A 20,203-nucleotide genomic window follows, 5' to 3' on the forward strand; every position below is an offset into this window, starting at 1 on the left:
TGGATATTCAATAGTAGTCTACAGATGCACTCCTTCTGGTCTGTGTTGTTTTCTTGTACATACAGTGCAGGCAGAGATATGATCAGGCTGCACAGGGCCAGAACTTCATCAGGAACCATGCACTTGCAGTGACATCAATACTGATGTAGAAAAGCTGAATGGCTGAGATGTAAATGGGCCAAAGAAGATTACCCGTCTTAGAAGTATGGCTGAATTCACAAAAGTGCAATTCTAAATATTAGTCAGGCTCTCAAGTGGATAGAATTAGATATAAATGAAGCCAAATCTTTCCCACTGTGTACTTAATTATGAAGTATATAAATTCTTCGCAGCCTAAATTAAATATCTGCCTTAGTATAATTTTGCCCATATATTTCAAGGTAATACCTTGTGCATATTCCTCTCACACTTTCATATTGGCATAACTCAACTTCCAGGCAGGTTTATTCAAAGCCTAATATTTCTCAGCATATTTTTATCCTAAACAAATCAGTCCATGCTCATGAACTTACTAAGGTGCAGACACATCTGCTGCTACAGTTCAGCGCTTAGACTAATTTATCTTGCTAAGATGGTGCCTAGGTTATCCAATGGCTAATGAAAATTAGGTCTTTCAGGAGAGTTTACAACACTGACACACAGAGCTACTTACAGGAAAGAGTTGGGAGGAGAATGTTTTATGAATTGTACTAGAGATATGATTGCTGACCTGCAAAATGAAGTAAGGTAACTGAAACCAGGAGCGACAGACTTAATAATTTACCTCTCCTAACCACATTAGTGAGACAATGGATCTGCCTTTAAAAGTGTCTTGAATACAACATAGTAAAAGTGTTTACTTCTTGTGTATCAGCACAGTGATGGGGAATCCTGCTTAAGAGATCAAAACTCCAGGTAATAATAAATTAATAAATAAACAAATCAAAGGAACAGATATTATCAAAACAGTAACCACATTCCCAGGAACTGGCTGGACCCTGGAAAAGACATTTTGTTTCAGAAGAACAGATACAGAAAGAACAGTTTGAAGTGATGCCCTGTTGAGAAAAATATACTCCTGGAATAGGGAAGTCTCAGATTTGGGACATTTCCTAGCAGTATTTCTACAATGATAATGTAATTTCTCCGTGTATGTCCTAATGAATCTTGCAGAACTTATCATTTAATCCTTCTGCCACTGTCTTCTCGTGGAACTCATAAGCAGGTTTTGAAACGTAACATTAGTAACTGTCATTCAGAAATACTCAACAAACACAGATTCAATGTGGGTTTTTCAGTTGAATACTGTCAGCTAGTTTTGGACAATTAGATCAAGATGTTTGGGACTCCTGGATGTTAGAAAATAAAAGCAGGAAGCAGAATGATAAAATAAAAACAAAATTGTACCAGTTTTTAGACATTTTCTACATTAAAATCAGGTATTGGTCTGCTTTTAGCTGCCAGTGTTTACTGTAAAAATATGATTCTTTTTGTAGTTCCATTAATAATTGTGTTAGTGTATTTCTGAAGTGAAAATCACACAGTCTTCATGGGAAGAACAATTGCTCTTTGTAGATGAAGGTTAAACTACCAGTGTAGAATTGCTTCCTACACAATGGGAGAAGTGAACGACTATAAAATATGCTTCCTGTCAACAAGACAGCTTTAAAGCTTCTTGGCTCTATATGAATCCCTTGAATTGATAGTTTGGGAGGATGGCTTGTGTTTCCTAGGACTCAGCTCAGTTATAAAGCAAGCAGATCCCACTTATTTATGCAGAAGATCTGGAGAATGTAATTCTTCAATGTATTTCAGAATAAATGATACTCACATACTAGTAACTAGTCATCCCAAAAGAGCATCCTTGTTTGGGTTTGTTTATTCAATAGAGAATGTGGAAGGAGAGAAATTAGGAGGAGAATAAAAAACCCAAAATCTTAGAACAACATGTAAATCAAAATTGTTTCCACCATGAATAGAAAGCTAAGAATTTGTAGATATCTAAATTTTATCATGTGCAATAAACAGGATGATTTTTATTAAATACCAGCATTTTTGCAGATGTTACTGGAATGTGTTCTCATTTACTCTTATCTCACATTATTGGTAGTTAGAAAATAAGAAACAAAAGAAAGCTGTATTTCATAAGGAATTTTTAATCTAAATCTGGAACTTGTAGTTTGAAATGAGGCCATTTATTCACTAAATGTAAGTATTTTTAAATGAAGCCTTTAATGAAACCAATCTGATGCTATTTCTGAGCATTTATTTTCAAATATTTTTTTATTGTTGACTCCCTTTCATCTGGTGAAATTTAAATCAACAGACCCAGCAATGTAGCCCAGAACCAGAGTATCTAATCCTTCAGTTTTTTATCAGTGTCACAGACTGATGAACACTAGGTGTGAAGCCTGTGCTTGATCGGAAATAAACAGAGAAATCCACTGGAATTGTTAGTGATTTTGATTATGTAGTTAGTGGATTCTAAGATTTCCCACTTCTGACTTTCTGCACTGATGCCACCCTGTGAAGTTACACTTACTAATACTGTTATCTGTTATTATTCTTTCACTTGTAGTAACAATTCTGCTGAGTAGGTACCATTTTAAATGAGGAACCCCTCTACTAATCACGTACATTGGCATGGTTCAGTACCAGGACTCGGTAGGTCAGGCTGATGGTTGGACTTGCTGATTTTGAAGATCTCAGATGATTCTGAGATACTGAGATCATAAAACGCAATGTTTGCTTGGACAACTTTTCCTAAACAGATAGAACAAATCAGCAGAGAAAGTCATATGTGTATTATTGAGCCCATTTGCAGAAGACTGCACTTTATTAATGGAAATGCCATATTTTCCTTAAGGTAGAATCATAGAATTGTGGAATGGTTTGTATTGGAAGGGACCTTTTAGTTCCAGCTCTTGCTATAGGCAGTGATACCTCCCTCTAGACCAGGCTGCTCAAAGTCCCATCCAGCCTGCCCTTGAATGCTTCCACAGACAGGGAATTTACAACGTCACTGGGCAACCTGTTTTAATGTCTCACTGCCCTCACAGTAAAGAGTTTCTTTCAAATATCTAGTCTAAATCTACCCTCTACTGTTTAAATCCATTTCCCCTTACCCTGTCACTACCTTCCCTTATAAAAAGTTCCTCCCCAGCCTTTCTGTAGCCTTCAGGTACTGAAAAGCCATCATTAGGTCTCCCTGGAGCCTTCTCCAGGCCAAAGAGTTCCAACTCTTCTGTTCTCATCCCTATAGAGGAGGTGCTCCAGCACTCTAACCAGATTCATGGTCCTCCTCCAACATGGGTCCACACTTCAACAGCTCCATATCCTTGTGTTGAGAGCACCAGATTTAGATGCATTGTGGATCTCACGAGAGCAGAGTAGAGGGGCAGAATCACATCCCACAGTCATCTGGTCATACTTCTCCCGATGCAACCCAGGATATGGTTAGCCTTCTGGGCTGCAAGTGTAAATTCCAGGCTTGTATTGGATCTTGCACTGGCAATGTGTGCTTGCAGCCCAGAAGGTAAACCAAGGGGAAAAATATTTGAGGGACAATCAAAATAAATGTTTAATAAACCTCCCCCCTATCAGTTTAGAAAAATTGCTATCACCTCTTCACTCTTTCTGAGACTGGGGGTGCGTCTATGAAGCCTACCTTTGGGACGGATATATCTTTGCAAGAACTTTGGCTCAGAGAGCAAATTGCCATTTTATTCTCCCCATGTGTGCTGTGCTAAACATAATGAGGCTGAAGCTGTTAAGTCAAATCTTGTAAGTAATATATAATAGGAGTAATAGGGAGTGGATGTAACTCTAGTCTATATAGAAGTAAGGGGTTTGCCTTACTGGTCACAGCACTAAAAAGCAAACTGAAGTCTCATACTCTGTAAGATTCCATGTGCAATAAATCCCAGGATGCTCAGTGTAACAGACATTCTCCATAACCTAAGCCACAGTGAAACGGAGAGAAGAAAATATCATTCAAAAATGCTTGTTTATAAGAAAAAAGAACAATCGAATAACAGAGAAAAGATCATGAAATATGAGTTCACAGAGTTCTAGAATGAGATGCCATAAAAAGATCTGTATCAGTGAATCCCTACTGTCAGATAACTGGCAGAAGGGTGGGGGGAGGTATATAATATTGAATTATGCTCCAAAATGTGCTTAATATATAGTATTGCACAAGTTTGTTGTTTTTTATTCTTTAAATCAGCATGCTCTATTTTTTAAATCTTGCATGCTTTCCCGTAGCTAAGTATTATTTTTCCTTTTGTATTTATCTGTATTCATCCTATTTAACTTATACTTGAGTTTGAAAGTTTTGCAGTCACTCAGTGCTTATTAAATAAGTTTCTGTTTAGGAAAAAAAAAAAAAAAAAAAAAAGAAAGAAAAAGCCACAACCATTACTGGTGTTTTAAAATGTTCATTAGTACATGCACAGAAAAGACCTTGGTTTGATTCTGATATTAAATTACAAGATTATGTCTACAGACTTCAATTAAGCTCTTTCTGATCTGTTTCATGGGAGGAGTGTTAAAATCAAGCCCAGCATATTTAATAGTCAATGCATAGCCTTTATTCACAGCAGAATATGAAAAGAAATCAGAGCAAGTTCTGATGGAGAGAGCATGATGAAAGCAGTGCTGTGTGCAGACATTCACTGCCTTTAGCTATCACAGTGATTCCTTTCTTCCAGACTGGATTGAAAACACACATGTTTGGCAGGCTTACTCTGACTATTTTTTCCATGAGTCCCAGCTGTGATTTCACTTTGGGTAATGGAATAAAAAAAAATAATAATACGGATAGTGATATTAGATAAGGAGCATTTGCCAATAGATGAAACAAGAAAAGGGAATTTGGAAGCATGGCCCATATGTAGTGGCAATTTTTGGTCTCCATGAGACAGAAAATGAGTTCCTTTATGTCTGCATCTGCACATCTGCTCCTGCATAAGGCTGTGAGCTCAGGGTCAAGTTTAGACTTCAAAACCTACACTGTTTTGAAATTCCGAAAATTGAAGTCTTGCAACCAACCATCAACATTCTGTTGTGACATTTGTTTGTTTGTTTTTCAAGGAAGGATCAAAAGCTTCCTAGAATGAGAGATATCGGGGTATTGTCTGTTGAAAGGATAGATGAGACAAGTAAGGTGCTCTGCTTGGGCACCCTGTAGGACAGCGTGGACCCCTGTACATATCCAACAGAGAACAAACATAAATGAATGGAGATAGACTGGAGAATACGTGGAGCTTTTTGGTTTACTTCCATAAGCAAGCTAGCCAAGAGCAATGATTCTCTCTGTATATTTCATGCAGCCTCAACTTGAATACTGTGCACAGTTCTGGGTTCCACAGTACAAGAAGGACTTGAACATCCTTCAGTATACCCAGGGGAGACACCAAAGCTGATAATAAGGCTGAAGGCACATCCCAGCATTAGGTGAGGAGAGGCTGAGGGCATCCGGGCTGTCCATTCTGGAGGAGGCTGAGTGGACCTCACTTCTCCCTGCAGCAACCTAAGGTGGGGAAGCAGAGGGGTGCCAAGCTCTGCTCCTTCCTGGGAACTGGTAGCAGAGGGGGAATGGTACAGAGCTATGCCAGGGGAAGGCTGGGCTGGGTACTGAGAAACTTTTCTGTACCATGAAAGAGGTCAAACACTGGAACAGGCTTCCTAGATAGGTGGCTGTCGCCCCATACCTACTAGTATTTAAGAGGCATTTAGACAATATCGTGTTAACTTTTGGTTAGCTTCAGAGTGCTCAGGCAGTTGGATTCAATGATCTTTGAAAGTCCTTTCCAACTTTCTACGCTACTTTGCCTAGTCTTGTCTAGTTTATTCTGGAAGCGTCCAGTTAGAAATTGTTTCTTATTGGATTACAAAAGAGTGGAATTTTCCACAGAAAATAAAGGATTTTCTCACTGTTCTTTAAGCTTTCTTTCCATTATACTTCCCAGCAATTGAATGAAATTACTTTGCGATACAATTACTACCAATAAAAAAAGACATCCATAGTCCAGTTAAGCTTTGAATTATCCTTTACATGTAAATTTATCTCTCTTTTTTAATATTTTCAATGGCAATAAAAAAGACAAATGAAAAAAAAAAAAAAAAGTTGTGAATGAACAGCCAATCAAAACAATTAATTTTACTAATTTAAAATTCAAAGCAACTTTCAACTATAGTTCTGTGCTGTGTTCATGCCAAAGTGGTGATCAGAAATGTTTGGGAAAGCTTTTCTTTACCTTAATCCATTAAAGTAAACCATAATGGCAATTAGGCTTTAATTACAGTGAGGCCAGTGACTGTTATGATTTCTAGTGTCATCATTACAATCTTTTCAGTTCTAGTTTCCCAGTACAAGAGGGACTTGGACATACAGAGTTCAAAAGAGGGCTATGAATATTGTCAAGAGATTGGAGCAGCTCTGCTGTGAAGAGCAGCCAAGAGAGGTAAGACATCAGCCTGAAGGAGGCTCAAGGGAATCTCACCAATGTCTATAAATGCCTGAATGGAGGGTGCAAAGAGAATAGAGCCATACTCTTATCAGTTAGAATGGCCAGCAAAAGAAAAAGAGGCTTCAGATGATTTTCTTATTCCAAATGCAGCATCTCTGTCTTAAATTGACTGGATTTTCAAGAATGGAGATTGAGAACCTACATCTTTATGTTTTGAGAAATGCGGCAAACTGAGAAAGAAAACACAATGATAAGGGGTAATATGGTTTTAAAACGCAGATTAACAATTTTCATGTTTGCTCTTTCTTCTGAGCTTCTGAAGTTAGGAACCAACAAGCCAGCTCCTTTTAGCTTGGCATTACTTTGCAAACAAGCCATTCTGGGGAACTGTGGTGCTAAGACTTGGCACGATCAATTTCTAGAGCTGCTGAAGTGTTCACACTCCTAGGTGTTTTCTACTTACCTGCAATCTAAGAAAATCAAGTGATAACTGATGGACAAGGTGATGGATAAAGTGACACCTAATCCTCACTATATGCCAATAAGGAAGGCAAAAATTATCATCCTAATGATATACAGAATAATAAATATATAAGGAAATAAATGTTCACAGCACCTCTAACCCCATCTGTTGAAGTTAGTATTCTAACTAATCCAGTCTTTTTGAAGCAACAAAATCAATCTACAAGGCAATACTGACTGAACTAACAATCCAATGTCACAAACACTCGTCATTCCTTACCATGCAACTGCCTTAAGTTTGACAACAGCTCAGTATTGTCACCTGTCTTAAAATAGTGCCTGGATAATTCTGCATTTTGCTATAGGATTTTTAGTCACTATAATGATAAGAAAGGACAATAATTGGTCATGAATTATAGCTAAATTTTTCAGATTTTTAGTTTGAATATTGAAAGCTCAGTTTGTTTATGAGAAATCACATTTGCCTCTTACCCAGAGGAGGTCATAAAGAAAACTATCAGGTTATCTTCTTCTGCTGAATAACTGTCCAGGGATAAAAAGGGAGAGAATCCGGGACAGTGGGATTTTTTACTACATTATATTCTGTGATTTTTATTTTATTTTATTTTATTTTACTTTTTCTAGATACATTCAATTTGCATAAATATTTAAATATTATATTAAAAAAATGTGTGAGAAAAGAGGTAGCATATTTGAAACAGCTGAGGAAATACATATTTTTTAAGTTTAAATACTTGAACAAAGTATTTTACTATTACTACAAGTGGAAACAGAGAAAGGATGCATGCAGTTGCCTTCCTCTGTATGAAAGAGTTAACTTTGTCAAAGTTAATTTTCTGCTTCTCAGATTGCAGGGATGCAAGCCAGAGCTGGGAAGGACAGATAATTTTTATGCCAAATTAAGGATGACTCTAAAACCTAGTGACCTTTAAATGGGATGTGAAAATCAAGGATAATTGAGTGGCATGTCTGCTAATTATTTAAAGGAATTAATAATTCAGAAATAGGGAACTAGCTCTGACCTAGTCTACCACTCGAGGGACATATATCCAATTTTCAGAATCCATCATCTGCTTTCTGACCTCTACTTGAGGTTTTCTTAGTTCAATCTAAGATGTACGGGATAAATTAGAGTGCTGGAAATTATGGCAAAGGTCAACTTGTAATTGTTGTTCCCCATAAGACAGAGGAGCTGAGAGCTGAGTCACAGCCTCAGCAACCATCAAATAATTGGAGATACCGATTCAGCTGTACTCTCACCACAGTCTGATGGGACAGGTGGGACAGCTTTTCAGGGGAGGAGGGGGCTCATATATTCATTTAAATTGCAAGGACCTGTTTTAAATTATCCACAGGACACACACGTTACACAAATTCTGAAGAATAATGTGCCTGTGTGTCTCAACAGAATTTCCCATTCCTGTTAACAGAATGGATCCTGCTGAGCTTGGGATGAAGCTACTTGTATACTCCAGAATGGTGGTAGATTATAGAGAAGCAACAAGGCATGAATCAGTGTGCAAAATTCAATACTGTGATTTGATTCCTGTACCTAAAGCACCAAGAATCAATATGCACGCTGCATAAGAGAGTTACAAGTCTCTTTCATCTGCTGCTAGTAAACCTTTCTCTGTATAAGAGCAAAGGAATACTCAACACCAGAGAGCTTTAACGAATATCTATAGACTGTGGATCTGTCTTTTGTTATCAGCTACTGTCACAGAGGACTGCAATTTTTTTTCTCTCTGTGTGGCCCAGAAGTCATATTGGAGGTTTCATTTTCTTTTATCTTTAAGTTTCCAAGTAGATATACTTGATTCATAAATTCATTCAGAAACAACTCTTGTTGACTCAGTCTTCAGTAGTAGTATTTGTGTTATTTGTAGGAACAAATAGTTCTCAAAGAATCAGATTCAATAACTTTCCATAAGGATTGTACAGAAAAAAATATTGAAGATAGATTGAGGAATTTCTGGATCTGAGGTCAGATTTGCCACTGTTCATATACAGAACATCATTGTTCTGAATACTACATGTATTCAGTAGATACGAAATAGGCAAAAGAAGTCTAAAGCATAGAAGACTGCCAGAAATACATCTGTTGTGGTGAGATTCACACCTATCGTATGGCTACACTACTCAGGACATACTGCTTAGCTATTGCTATTGCCTTCTCTCCTCTCTCTGATTTTGAGCAAGAGATATCAGCTATGTTGTAAATGGTAAGTCAGGTTCACTGAAAAGCCTCTCTGCTTTTCCCTTCTGAACTAATTCCAAAAGCATTTAATTAGTGGGTTAAACTAGTTAATAACTGCAGATAGGCAAGCACTAGGAATAGGTTAACCAAGGTAATCTCTTCAGTTTTGTTGGGTTAAGTGAAACAGAGACATTTATGTGCTTTGTTTTTTCACCCTGCTGGGCACATCCCTTAACATTCCTCTTGGAGTATAGAAATCAAATGCATATTGAGCTGTTAAATATCAACAAATCAGTCGTTCCTGTTTGAAAAGAAAGAAGCACATAGCCTTCAGTAAGGATAAATCAGACAGATACTTCAGTCCACTAGCAGGAATTGCTCTCTGGGAGAAATGTGCTGACTTAACCACTAACAAAACACGATTAGATATTGGGAACAGCTCTCAAATAGTTTTGCCTTATACTGTGTGGGCAAAGGAAACTATGTAGTCATTCTCCATTAAAGATAGTTATCAAGAACAACTGAATTGCATATCCTGACTTTCCCTAACCACTCTTAAATTAACTTTTCTCTCTTTCCAAATACCTCCTATTTCTTTCCCCATTTCCTCTTTATGTAATGTATTATGGTCTTCAAATTATTACTATGAGCATTTATGTATACCCAGAAAGTGCACATATATCAAAGATTTCTGTTTTACCCTCCAAGGGGGAAGCAATTAAGCAATTTATTTATTTTATTTATTTTCTTAGAACGTTGATTATTTAGTGAAATTTTCACACTAGCAACAAAGAGGAAATTTTTTACCATACTGTATATCTCTACATGCGTTAGGAGTATGTCTTCCCTTTGAATGTCCACCTATTTCCACACAAACACAGAGAGCTACACTACGCATTACAACATGATTACAATAGTCTACAGAATACGGACCTTTCTAATATGTATATTTCCCAAAGTTCCATTAATATTTATGGACCGAGCAGGCAGAACTACAGCGTCCTTTGAATCAAAGAAATGCTTGCTGTATCAGTTATACTTGCTTCCCAGTCTGCATAGTGGCAACTATTACACTGTTTTCACTGCAATTAAAGGTTGTACCATGAGGAAAGGAAAAGAAAATAGAAAGAAAAAAGCAATACACCAACTTTAAAGATGGTAATTTGTATTTGGGTAGCTGATGTATATACAGGATTTATCTTGTTTTGAATTTTATCATATGATAAAATGAAAAATTACATAAGTCTTTGTTTTAAATGGAAACTGCAGTTTTGAACAGCAATCGAGAGACCTGTCCAAGCTACTTACATGAACATTTTTTTATTCTGGAACATACCCTTAAAGATCTATCTTTTCAATAATGGGGAGAAAATAAAATGGTTTACAGATTAACAATAATGTAATTCTTAACAGGAGAAAACATTGTTTTTTCACTGAATTCACTGAATGGGGTGTGAGTCTAAATTTAGGATACTCGTATAAGGCTTGAGAAAACAGCTGTTGATTAGTTTATTGCATAAAAGTTGCAGAAAGATTAGGTTTTAATTACTACTTTGAATTGCTAATATCAGAAACAGATTTTTTTGTTGTTATATTTAATCCAGTTGAATTCTGGAGAAGTGATAGCTGAGGAAGGCGATCTTAAAGAACTGTATTTTGCAGTTAATAGTTTGAGTTCCAATATCAAAATTGTCACAATGATAATTAACATGATTAAATGTTTTAATGAAGAGGGAAATATGAATAGCTGTTAAAAAATTCTGCTGCAACAGGATGGATGTTGCTGATAGTGTCAAAGATTTACTTGATAATACTGATCTATGAGTCTTCTCTTATTAGTACAAAATAAACACTAACTTAAAATGGCAGATCCTGCAAAAAGTGTGTTTAAAAACAATTCTGTGATCTTGGGCCTGGAGAACCACAAGATCGTGAAATAAGAGTGGGCCTAATGGATTTTATCTGACAATATTAGCTTTGGATCTAAATTACATTAAGTACATCCTAGGCTGCATTTGCCAGAAATGGAGGGAAACAAATGCTTTTAGGGTGCAAAACATCCTTCCTAAAAATAGATGTTTGTAACAGAATTCCTAAAAGCCTCTATCTCTCTTCTCAAAACAGAATAAAACCCTTGAGAGAGGAGGTCAAGTACGTGTGTGTGAAATATATGCTTTTTAGTTGGCGAGTGCTGTCCCAAATGGCAGCTTCAACAGTACACAAGGCAAAAAAAAAAACATTCTGAATTCTGAGATAAGACTTCCCAGGTCAACAGCATGAAAGAAAAAATGCAAACAGCCACTCACTCTTATTTGCTTCAGATTTTTTTGAAGGAGTCAAATGTGGTCTTGAGCTGGAACTGATCCTTATTAAGACAAGGTAATACAGCTTTTAAATGTAAAGTCCATGAAAAACTGCAGAAGCAACATGCTGGAAGCTAAAGGTGCTATCTTGGGTAGAGGGATACAAAAAGTACCCATTACAATGCGAGTTATTAACAAAACAAATAGAGTGCAAGCTTCTGACATAAATAGATTTTAGCAACAAGAATGTACACATGTATTCTCTAGAGCTTAGATTTCACCATGTGTGCAAAATGAGATTTTTTAAAATCTCTTTTAGAAAAGCTAAATGCCTCATTGAAGTTCAGCACAGGTAACTGTAAGCCTGAATTAAAGTGGAAAACTAGAAATAGTCATAAACAACTGCATTTAATATGAAATTTAAATTAAGTTTGAGCAAATTACAACATATATGGAGAAAATATCTAAAGAAAAGTATTACTAAAAAAGACAGAAAATATTAATCAAGAAAAAAAAAATAAAATGACTTCAGTAGCAGACATTTAGATCACAATATTACTTTAGCCAATGCAGAATTTTAAAAGTTAAAAGAGGTACCTTGAATGTGATCTGTACTTAATTTGAAATCACTGAAGAAAGTGAAGAGCATGGGTAATGTAGCAGTAATGATGTCTGGAATGTGCAAAGACACTAATTGCAATATTCTTTGCTAATTAAAGAACCTATAATTATAGCACTAGGGTGTTGAAAGGTATCTTGTACAGCACTGAGACAATGTCATGTGAATCACTTCTTCCATGAACACAAAGTTGGACTTTCACTTCCACATGCACCAATAGTTGATGTCATACCCTGTACTGATTAAATACACATATATGCTAGTGATCAATTGGTTTTCTATAAAAGAAGCCATGGAATGTATTTTGTTACTTTCCTATTCCTTCATGATCTTTGTGCCTTTTGACCTGAAAGAGTAGCCCTGCATGTATAGATTTGTTGGGTTTTTTTTTTCCTCCTTCTTTTCTTTTTTTTCCCCAACAGAATCATAGAGAAAAAAAACAAACAAACTGTGTTTGGGGAAATACAGTTTTCATATTTCCACATGAGGTTTTGTTTAGATCAGTATATTGAATCTATGTGATTGACATGGGATATGCTCAGAATCCTTCTAATTACTTGATAGAGGCCAGGTGACATAAAGGTTACTTGTGGGACAGAGCATTAACGTCATTCACTTCCTTGGACTTAGTGACAAACAATTACCTCCATGCTAGGATTTAACTGGATTGATATCTAGTGTTCTAGCACTGACAGCTGCCCCCGGGATTAATATTTTTTGATATATGCAATTACATGGTATCATGAGATTGTTGGTGATTAATGTCAGCCCTTCAGAACTGTCACCCAGAAAAGGAAATAAAGGCAGAGACTAGTGTTCAGCCTGAAATGATAATGATGACCCTGGAGCCTTCATTGTTGCTCTTTGATAAAAGCATAGATGCCTAAACTTTAAAGTATTAGAGCTTTAAAGAAAACCTGCTATTCAGAGTTTGATCAGGCTTCCATTTGTTATATTAATAACCTCAGTATGAAACACCTAACTCGTTTTGAAAAAGATGTCAGAGGAATTAAAAAGAAGCAAATGAGAAGCTAATTGGACACATGAGAGTCACGTAAAGGCTTAGCAATGAGAGAAAGATAAGTGTTTCCAACAGGAGAAATGCAGCATATGTCCCCAGAGTTTGCATGAGATAGACTATAGCAGTGGTGTGTATCATTAACTAATGATGTGCAGCCTGCGTAGCTGCGAGTATCTGATTACCTCGATCAGGAAGATAATCTGTGTCACAGAACCAGCTTCAATCTTTTGAAGGAATCAATCTGGATACTTTGTTTTAGAAAAATCTCTGGTGGCCCAGGAAAACATTTGTGATGTCTACAGGTCAGATTGAGATGGGTCTTTTTTTGCTTTTTTTGGTCTTAAAAGAATCTAGCTTGTCTTTTGCAGACACTTAATGAGTGCAAATTCTAATGTGGAAAAATAAGATACGTCCCAATAAATTTCTGTGTGTAGTTTCTTATCCCATACTAGACTCTTTTTCCTTTTGTCTGTCAGAGAACAACAGCAGACCTCTGCCAAATTTTCTATAGTTCGGGAAAACATGTTTAGCATTATGAGTTGCATTTAGTGCCGATATTGATATATATATATATTTTTTTTCTTCACAGAAATGTTGGAAGCATTCCAAGAATCTGATTTGGCTTTCCAGTTACCATATAGATACAGAGTCTTAAAGTCTTTTATTATCAACTTCCAAGTTTTTACACTCCAGTTCTCTGAGACTTTTACGCAGTAGTTCATTTTTTTTTTTTTTCATAAGATAAATATATAGACCTACTGAAATTCCTCACAGTAATCTTTAATCCTTCTGCATGTTTTCAAGGCTATTCTCTAGGCTCACTCTGTTTTTCAGTAGTTTTTCAGCTGTTGATTGAAGAATGGAACCCAGAATTCTATAAACTTTCTTATTAACACGAGCTGGATGTAGTATCATATTTCTCTTTTTCTTCTTAATAAGCCCTTTCTGTATCCAAAATATACATTGTATTTCTTGATGACTAATACCCTGAAAGTTCATTCTGATGATTTGCAAATGTTTAATTATTTATTTCTCAGAACTGATTTTCCAAGGGGTGAATTTACTTACCCTGTATCAGTGGCTAAGAACCATGACACAAGTGACTTTACACTTCATAAAATGTGCTTGCTTAATCACAAATGCAAGCGTATCTGTGAAAGTGATCTGTCTCTTAGCTATTTTTATAGTATCTATACAATTATTTTTTATTATTATTACTATTATTATTTTTTATAAATAATTTGCCATTTGAGTTAACAATTTACTCTTAGTTATCATAGAAACATAGTTTTAAATCATTGGCCTATGTAACATAATAGTTTGATATACAGGGAATCAGTGGTTTGGGACCAAGTGAAGGCAGTGACTGTGATGAGTTCTCTTTCACAATTATTTGATTAAACTTGAAGGCTAAAGAATTTGTATTATTTTTGTTGTTGTTGTTGTTTTAACTGCATGTTTCAAATTCTAAGCTCTTACAGCAGTCTGTTACAATGGTGACACTGATAATACCTTTTTAATCTTGCTTGTCATGATGCAAAGTTAGATAAATATAAGATACAAATACAAAGACACAGTACAAAGTTTGATAATTACAAGATCATTTTTCCTATGTTGATTGATAGTGATTATTTTATTCTTCAATATTTCATTTAAATTAATGAAATCACTTGTTCTATTGTTTTGACCTGGATTTATTGATCAGGCTGACAAGAATATAATTACATGAGTACTTTTCTTATCCCTTTTTAAAAAAGTTAGTTCCAAGAGTTCTTTTGAGTCTACAGTTTCACCTCCATCTTAAGAGAAAGGTCTATCTCCTAGCAATATTCCTTCACATCTTTACTTAATACATCACATAAGAGATGCACTGAAGAGAATTTCACTGCAAGGGTTGTATGTGAATTGCTAAGTCATGGCCTGAACCAATGATTGAGCACCTGGTGAAGGGTCACAGCCAGCCCTGGGAACACAGGTGAAAGCAATGTGCTTGTGTGACCCAAAAGGAATGAATCTGTCTCCATACCTCCCTAAACTTCATTTAAGGGCTAGCTGCTCTAAAAGAAGGACTGCTAGCTGGGGTTTCCTCCTCCTTTTGGTGTATTCAGTGAGTCCTGATTCTTGGCATAGGTAAGCAAATCTTTTTTTACGTTACAGTACAGTTACAGTAATTTGAAACTGTTTCTCTGACTTTGTCCTTCCATATAAGGAAGGCAAACTATATTTTAAGAAAAAAAATGCTTTTTGGAAAATCCATGGGAGTAATCTTTGACAAAAACGGGGTGATTGAAAAGAGAATATTTATATAAATTCAGTATGTGTTTTATTTTCAAATGTCTGAAGGGTCGCTATACAGCACAAACAATGAATAGCACTCAGTGCATTAAGTAAGGAAAACCACTCAGAGATTGCTTGAATGAATTATGGTATGATTAAATGTTTGAGTGCTTTCCAGTCCCACGTATGTATGAGAAGAGATGCATCACTTGTGCGCCACTTACGAGTTAAAATGGAAAACCACTATTTTTGAAGTTTTTCACAAACAGTCTGCTCCACTCTAGGCAGACTTTCTGTTATTTTGGTGAATTCTCATTTATATTACTCAGTAAACACACCCTCTGAGCCAAGAAAGTTGAGAAATATGCATCATTGATTGTCTATGTTCTAATTAATCATCGTTGTGTGGTATAATGCTATTGGCATAATGCTACATCTGGAGCTATCTGTCTCCTTGAGAGTATTAGATTTCACTGGAACAACTTGCGTAAGCTTACACGCAATCTAGAATTGGGGATTAGCAGTGATTGGTGTTATGAAGTATCTCAGGACAGCGATGGTACTGATGGATAATCTCTGTAGTAGAGATAATGTTGATTTCAATGCCATATCACTCTTCTTTCTTTACATGTCAGGTTGCTTTTTTTACTCTCTTTTACTCTTTTTGCCAAGGGTTGCTACATTTTCAGTGCATTTAAAGTACTTACTGTACAGTATTCTAGAAGTTAGCATACTTAAGTCATGTTACAGATGTTCTTGCAATACCGCAAATGCCATTTCATTTTCTACACATCTATTCACCATTCTGCGGTCCAGAACACTGCACAAGCAGAGTTTGTATTCTCTAATTTTAAAAATAAATAAATAAAAATAAAAAACAGTCAAAACTAAAAGGACAAACTGGTTTCCTTGTTTCTGAAGTCACAGTGTAGTACAAGTTCTTAACTTCTAAAGAAAGTATAGCCTTTCAAATCTGAAATATCAGCATTACATTTTATAGTTCAGTTTAGGTTTTGATTTGCATTCAGGAATGAGATAGTCACAACAAATATGGAAATGATAGTCTGGAGTAAATAATCTAATTAGCAATTATATCTGTAAATGCATACAGTATAATAAATATGATCAGCAAGCAATTTGACTGCATAGCTTTTTATAAATAAAGTCAGCATAGCCTCCTAGTAAGTATACAGTATAGTTGTTCCTCTTTTAATGCCATGTTACTTGGATTATACATCACTATGTAGGCAGTGCTGCATGCAATTTGTTTACTTCAGTCAACAGCTTTACTGCTGTATATCTATATCACAGCCAGTGACTTACTGCAAATCGAGATGTGTAAGAAAAGAAAAGTGTGGAGAGAAATGCTACGAAAAGACATGAGCTTTGCTTCTTCTGCCAAAAACTGTTTGTGGTAGGAGATGTTCTATGCTGTGTCTGGCGATATTGAGGAAGAGATTGCCATATTTCAGGCACAAGATTTAGAAAAAGCAAGGAAATTTTCCTGCTACCTAGTCTGGACTGTAAATCCAGACATATGAGCTGGGGTTGGTCAGAATTTTCCAGCTGTAGTGGATCTCATTAGACCACAGTAGGAAAAATAAATGGGATCTACAGCAGATGGTACCATCCTTATTCCAAAATGTGACAGGAAGGAAAAAATAACAGCTGAAATATTGGGGTGGGTAGGTCTATAGCAAACAAAGGGAGAAAGGTGTTCACAGAATTGTGGAAACACAGAATGGCTTGGGCTGGAAAAGATTATCCAGTCTCAAACTCCCTGTCATGGGTTGTGCTGCAACCCACTAGATCAGAGTGATTGCTGTTCTTGAGGTGATGTATAACCTCCTCCAGCTCATTATGGTAACGTATGTATCTGCTGTTGCTTAAAAAATTAGGGTTTCTCTTCAGCTTGATTTTAATTTTATTGTGTAACCAAGTTAAAACTTTTTGACTCAGATTAAGGTATATATTAACACTGCCCAGGAAATGAATGGGAACTGTGCTGTTACAGTTAGAGACAAGGCAGAAGCCCATCTTTTATAAGTTACTTGCAGATGAAGAGTTCTTCTGAGATTACTTTTGCATACGTATGTGTACACCTTAGCCCCTAGCAGTTACTTACATCAAGTTCTTGTGTATATGAGATGAGGTAAAAGTAGAAAACAGAGGAAAAACTTTGTTTTCCAGAAAACTTTTCATCCTAGCCTATTCAATCAAAGAATTCAGCCAACTAGTAGTGACATCCATGTGCACGAGGTACCTGTTTTGGCTTGAATATTTATAATGAAACAAGATGTTCTCATCCTTTTTTTAGATATTGGGGGAATAAAATTAATCTCTCAAGGGGAAAAGAAAGAATTATGAACTCAGATGGTGTAATTATACCTAATCATTTTGACTTCTAGTTAGACATGTTGATTCATGCCAGTTCAGGATCTATCAAATAATTTTTATGCAAATTTGTCTAGTTTTCTGTAGTTTTTTTTCCATTATTTCAAAGTGTTTGCATGAATTTTAATACTTATTAAAATCAGGTGCTAATAATTATAGGTAGAGCTAGCTATGCTGTGGAAGGTACCTTTGATACTTTTCATGCACAGTTTTGCTAATGCATGTCAGTCACTTGAAGTTACCACTTTGTTAATATTTCACATATTCTTGACAATAGGAAGACAGCTTTATTGACAACGGTTATTTGAGGATTTCTGTCATCTTCAGGTAGTGTGCTCACTGTCTGCTCTCTTATTTCTCACTTTTGTTGAAGTCTGTGTATAAGAGGGGGAAATACAAACGTTTCACATATTTGTGAAGTGCACATTATTAGTCACTGGTGCAAAGTATGATTTTTAGAAACACAACTTTGCATATTAGCAAGCCACTTCTAGCCTTATCAACACATTTTCCATGTACTTACTCTTAATATCCCTTGTAGACATTCCTTTATTTTCACTTCCTTTATTCTCATGTTGGTTCCATGCTTTTTCTCATTCTATATCCCCAATCTCTGCAATGGAAGGACTTGGAACTTTTTCTCTTCAAAGCTACTCAATATGAAAAACGAATCTGAGATTATCCCAAGAAATAATATTGATTTGATAGTTATCATAAAATATCTTTTTTTTTTTTTTTTTTTTTTTTCCCTCTTTGGAATAAAAAAAACCTGAACTATGTTAAAGAAGAACTGGAGATTTAAAAAAACAATGACTTGAAAATGGATAAAACACTGTTTTCTTAACTAAGAATGCTTGATGCTTGAAACTTCTTTACTGAGTCCTGTAGTTTTAATTCTATCTGCAATGGATCTGTCTAATGTATTGCAGCAGGTGATATGAGGCATGCTGAAACAACAGTCTCGGTCCATAGCTTGATTCTGAGGAATCTTGAAGGAAGAAACAAGCAAATGTAAGGATGGCCAGAAATAAACTTCTCTGGTATACCTATGTCCACAGATTATTCAGGGCCATAATTTGTGCACCTGGTCTAAGTGTGTGAATTTTGATTGTTGAAAACCAGTGCAGTGAGCTGTTAAGTGTTTATGTAGCAAGGTTTTGGTACAAAGCTGATATCTATAAGAAGAATTCAGAGGATAATTATTCCTAGATGTGATCCATAACTAGAGAGGGCTGGTTAAGACTGGTGAATTACAAGGTGTCCACAACTCTTCAGTTGCTTTTGTGGAAGGAGGGAAACTACCTACTCAAAGAAGTGGCTTTGTTTAAGAAAATTATGTAGTTCTGCATGATAATTTACCATGCACATACATATGCACTGCATAAGTATAGTTTCATGACTCTCTGGGTCATTGCCTGCTTGTTTTCCTGTGAGCATCTGTCTTAAAGGGTATACTTGTGGAAAGGCTTTGTCATCTGTATAGGTATTTTGTATTTGAGTAAGGTACGTTACACCTATTCCTTACTTTAATAGTAAGGCCTTTTGGGTTGGAACTATATAAGAATAAAAGTTCTTCTCTCAGGAAGTAATAGAAATGAAAATAAATGGAGGAATATGAATGATGTAGCACTGAAAAGAGAAATAACATTTGTGGGTTTGTGAGTGACCAAATGAACTTTCAAACTAATATTTCTAAGTGTATCTACCTAGAAGGTATTAAGTTCTACACTTCCCAAATGACTGGTGAATCTGAATTAATGGCTAAGGCACTTCAAACATCAAACTTAAATGTGATTTCAAAATATGAGTTGTTCATCTAATGAGATCATATTCAAAACCTCCTGTTAAAAATGCAGCACTGGAAAAGTAAAAGTTTGATTGTTCTCAAACTTTACTTTGTCTGTGAATTATGTGCTTGAAGATGTTTTTTACTTATTGAATTGACTGTCAATTTAAAAAGAGCCTTCAGTGAGGAAGCTGGAAAAAGATTACAAAGCTGCACAGCTCGGTGTATCATGTATTTTGTGAAAAGCTGTGAAGAAGTTCATGATTATCTCTCATAAGGTATTTCAGAATTAACATGCAGCTTATGATCGCAAATCCGTGTGAAAATAGGAAATAACACTGAAATTTAAAACATAAATTCTACTTTAGAGAGGATCTGGGAAGCAAACAACAAGGTAAACAGAAGTCAGAATTTGCATGTAGTTATTTGCAATTACTATGTCTTTAGGAAGAAAACAGCTATAGTAATAGTTATATCGGGTAAGATATAGCTTTTGTCAGAGCTGCTGGAGAGGTAAGACAAGTCTTTGGAATATGGGGTTTGGGTATGTTTGTACAGTACCAAGAATCTCCTGAAGAATGTTCAATAAAGTGTTTTCTTTCCTTGTTTGTTTGTTTTTTACTTGCTTCCATTACCCACACAGAAAAGCATAATCATTTGGCATACCTGTA

General features: G+C 35.8%; 1 long non-coding RNA gene across 2 annotated transcripts in view; it reads left to right on the forward strand.

The window, feature by feature from the left end:
• Positions 1 to 20,203, forward strand: part of LOC140251829 (uncharacterized) — a 328,692-nt gene that overhangs the window by 80,966 nt on the left and 227,523 nt on the right. For both annotated transcript variants that reach the window (XR_011903474.1, XR_011903473.1), the window contains exon 5: positions 6,339 to 6,446. This is a non-coding gene — a long non-coding RNA (uncharacterized lncRNA). The remainder of the gene's footprint in view (positions 1 to 6,338; positions 6,447 to 20,203) is intronic.

The sequence above is a fragment of the Excalfactoria chinensis genome, chromosome 4 (genome assembly GCF_039878825.1).
Source record: "Excalfactoria chinensis isolate bCotChi1 chromosome 4, bCotChi1.hap2, whole genome shotgun sequence".
Lineage (NCBI taxonomy): Eukaryota > Metazoa > Chordata > Aves > Galliformes > Phasianidae > Excalfactoria > Excalfactoria chinensis.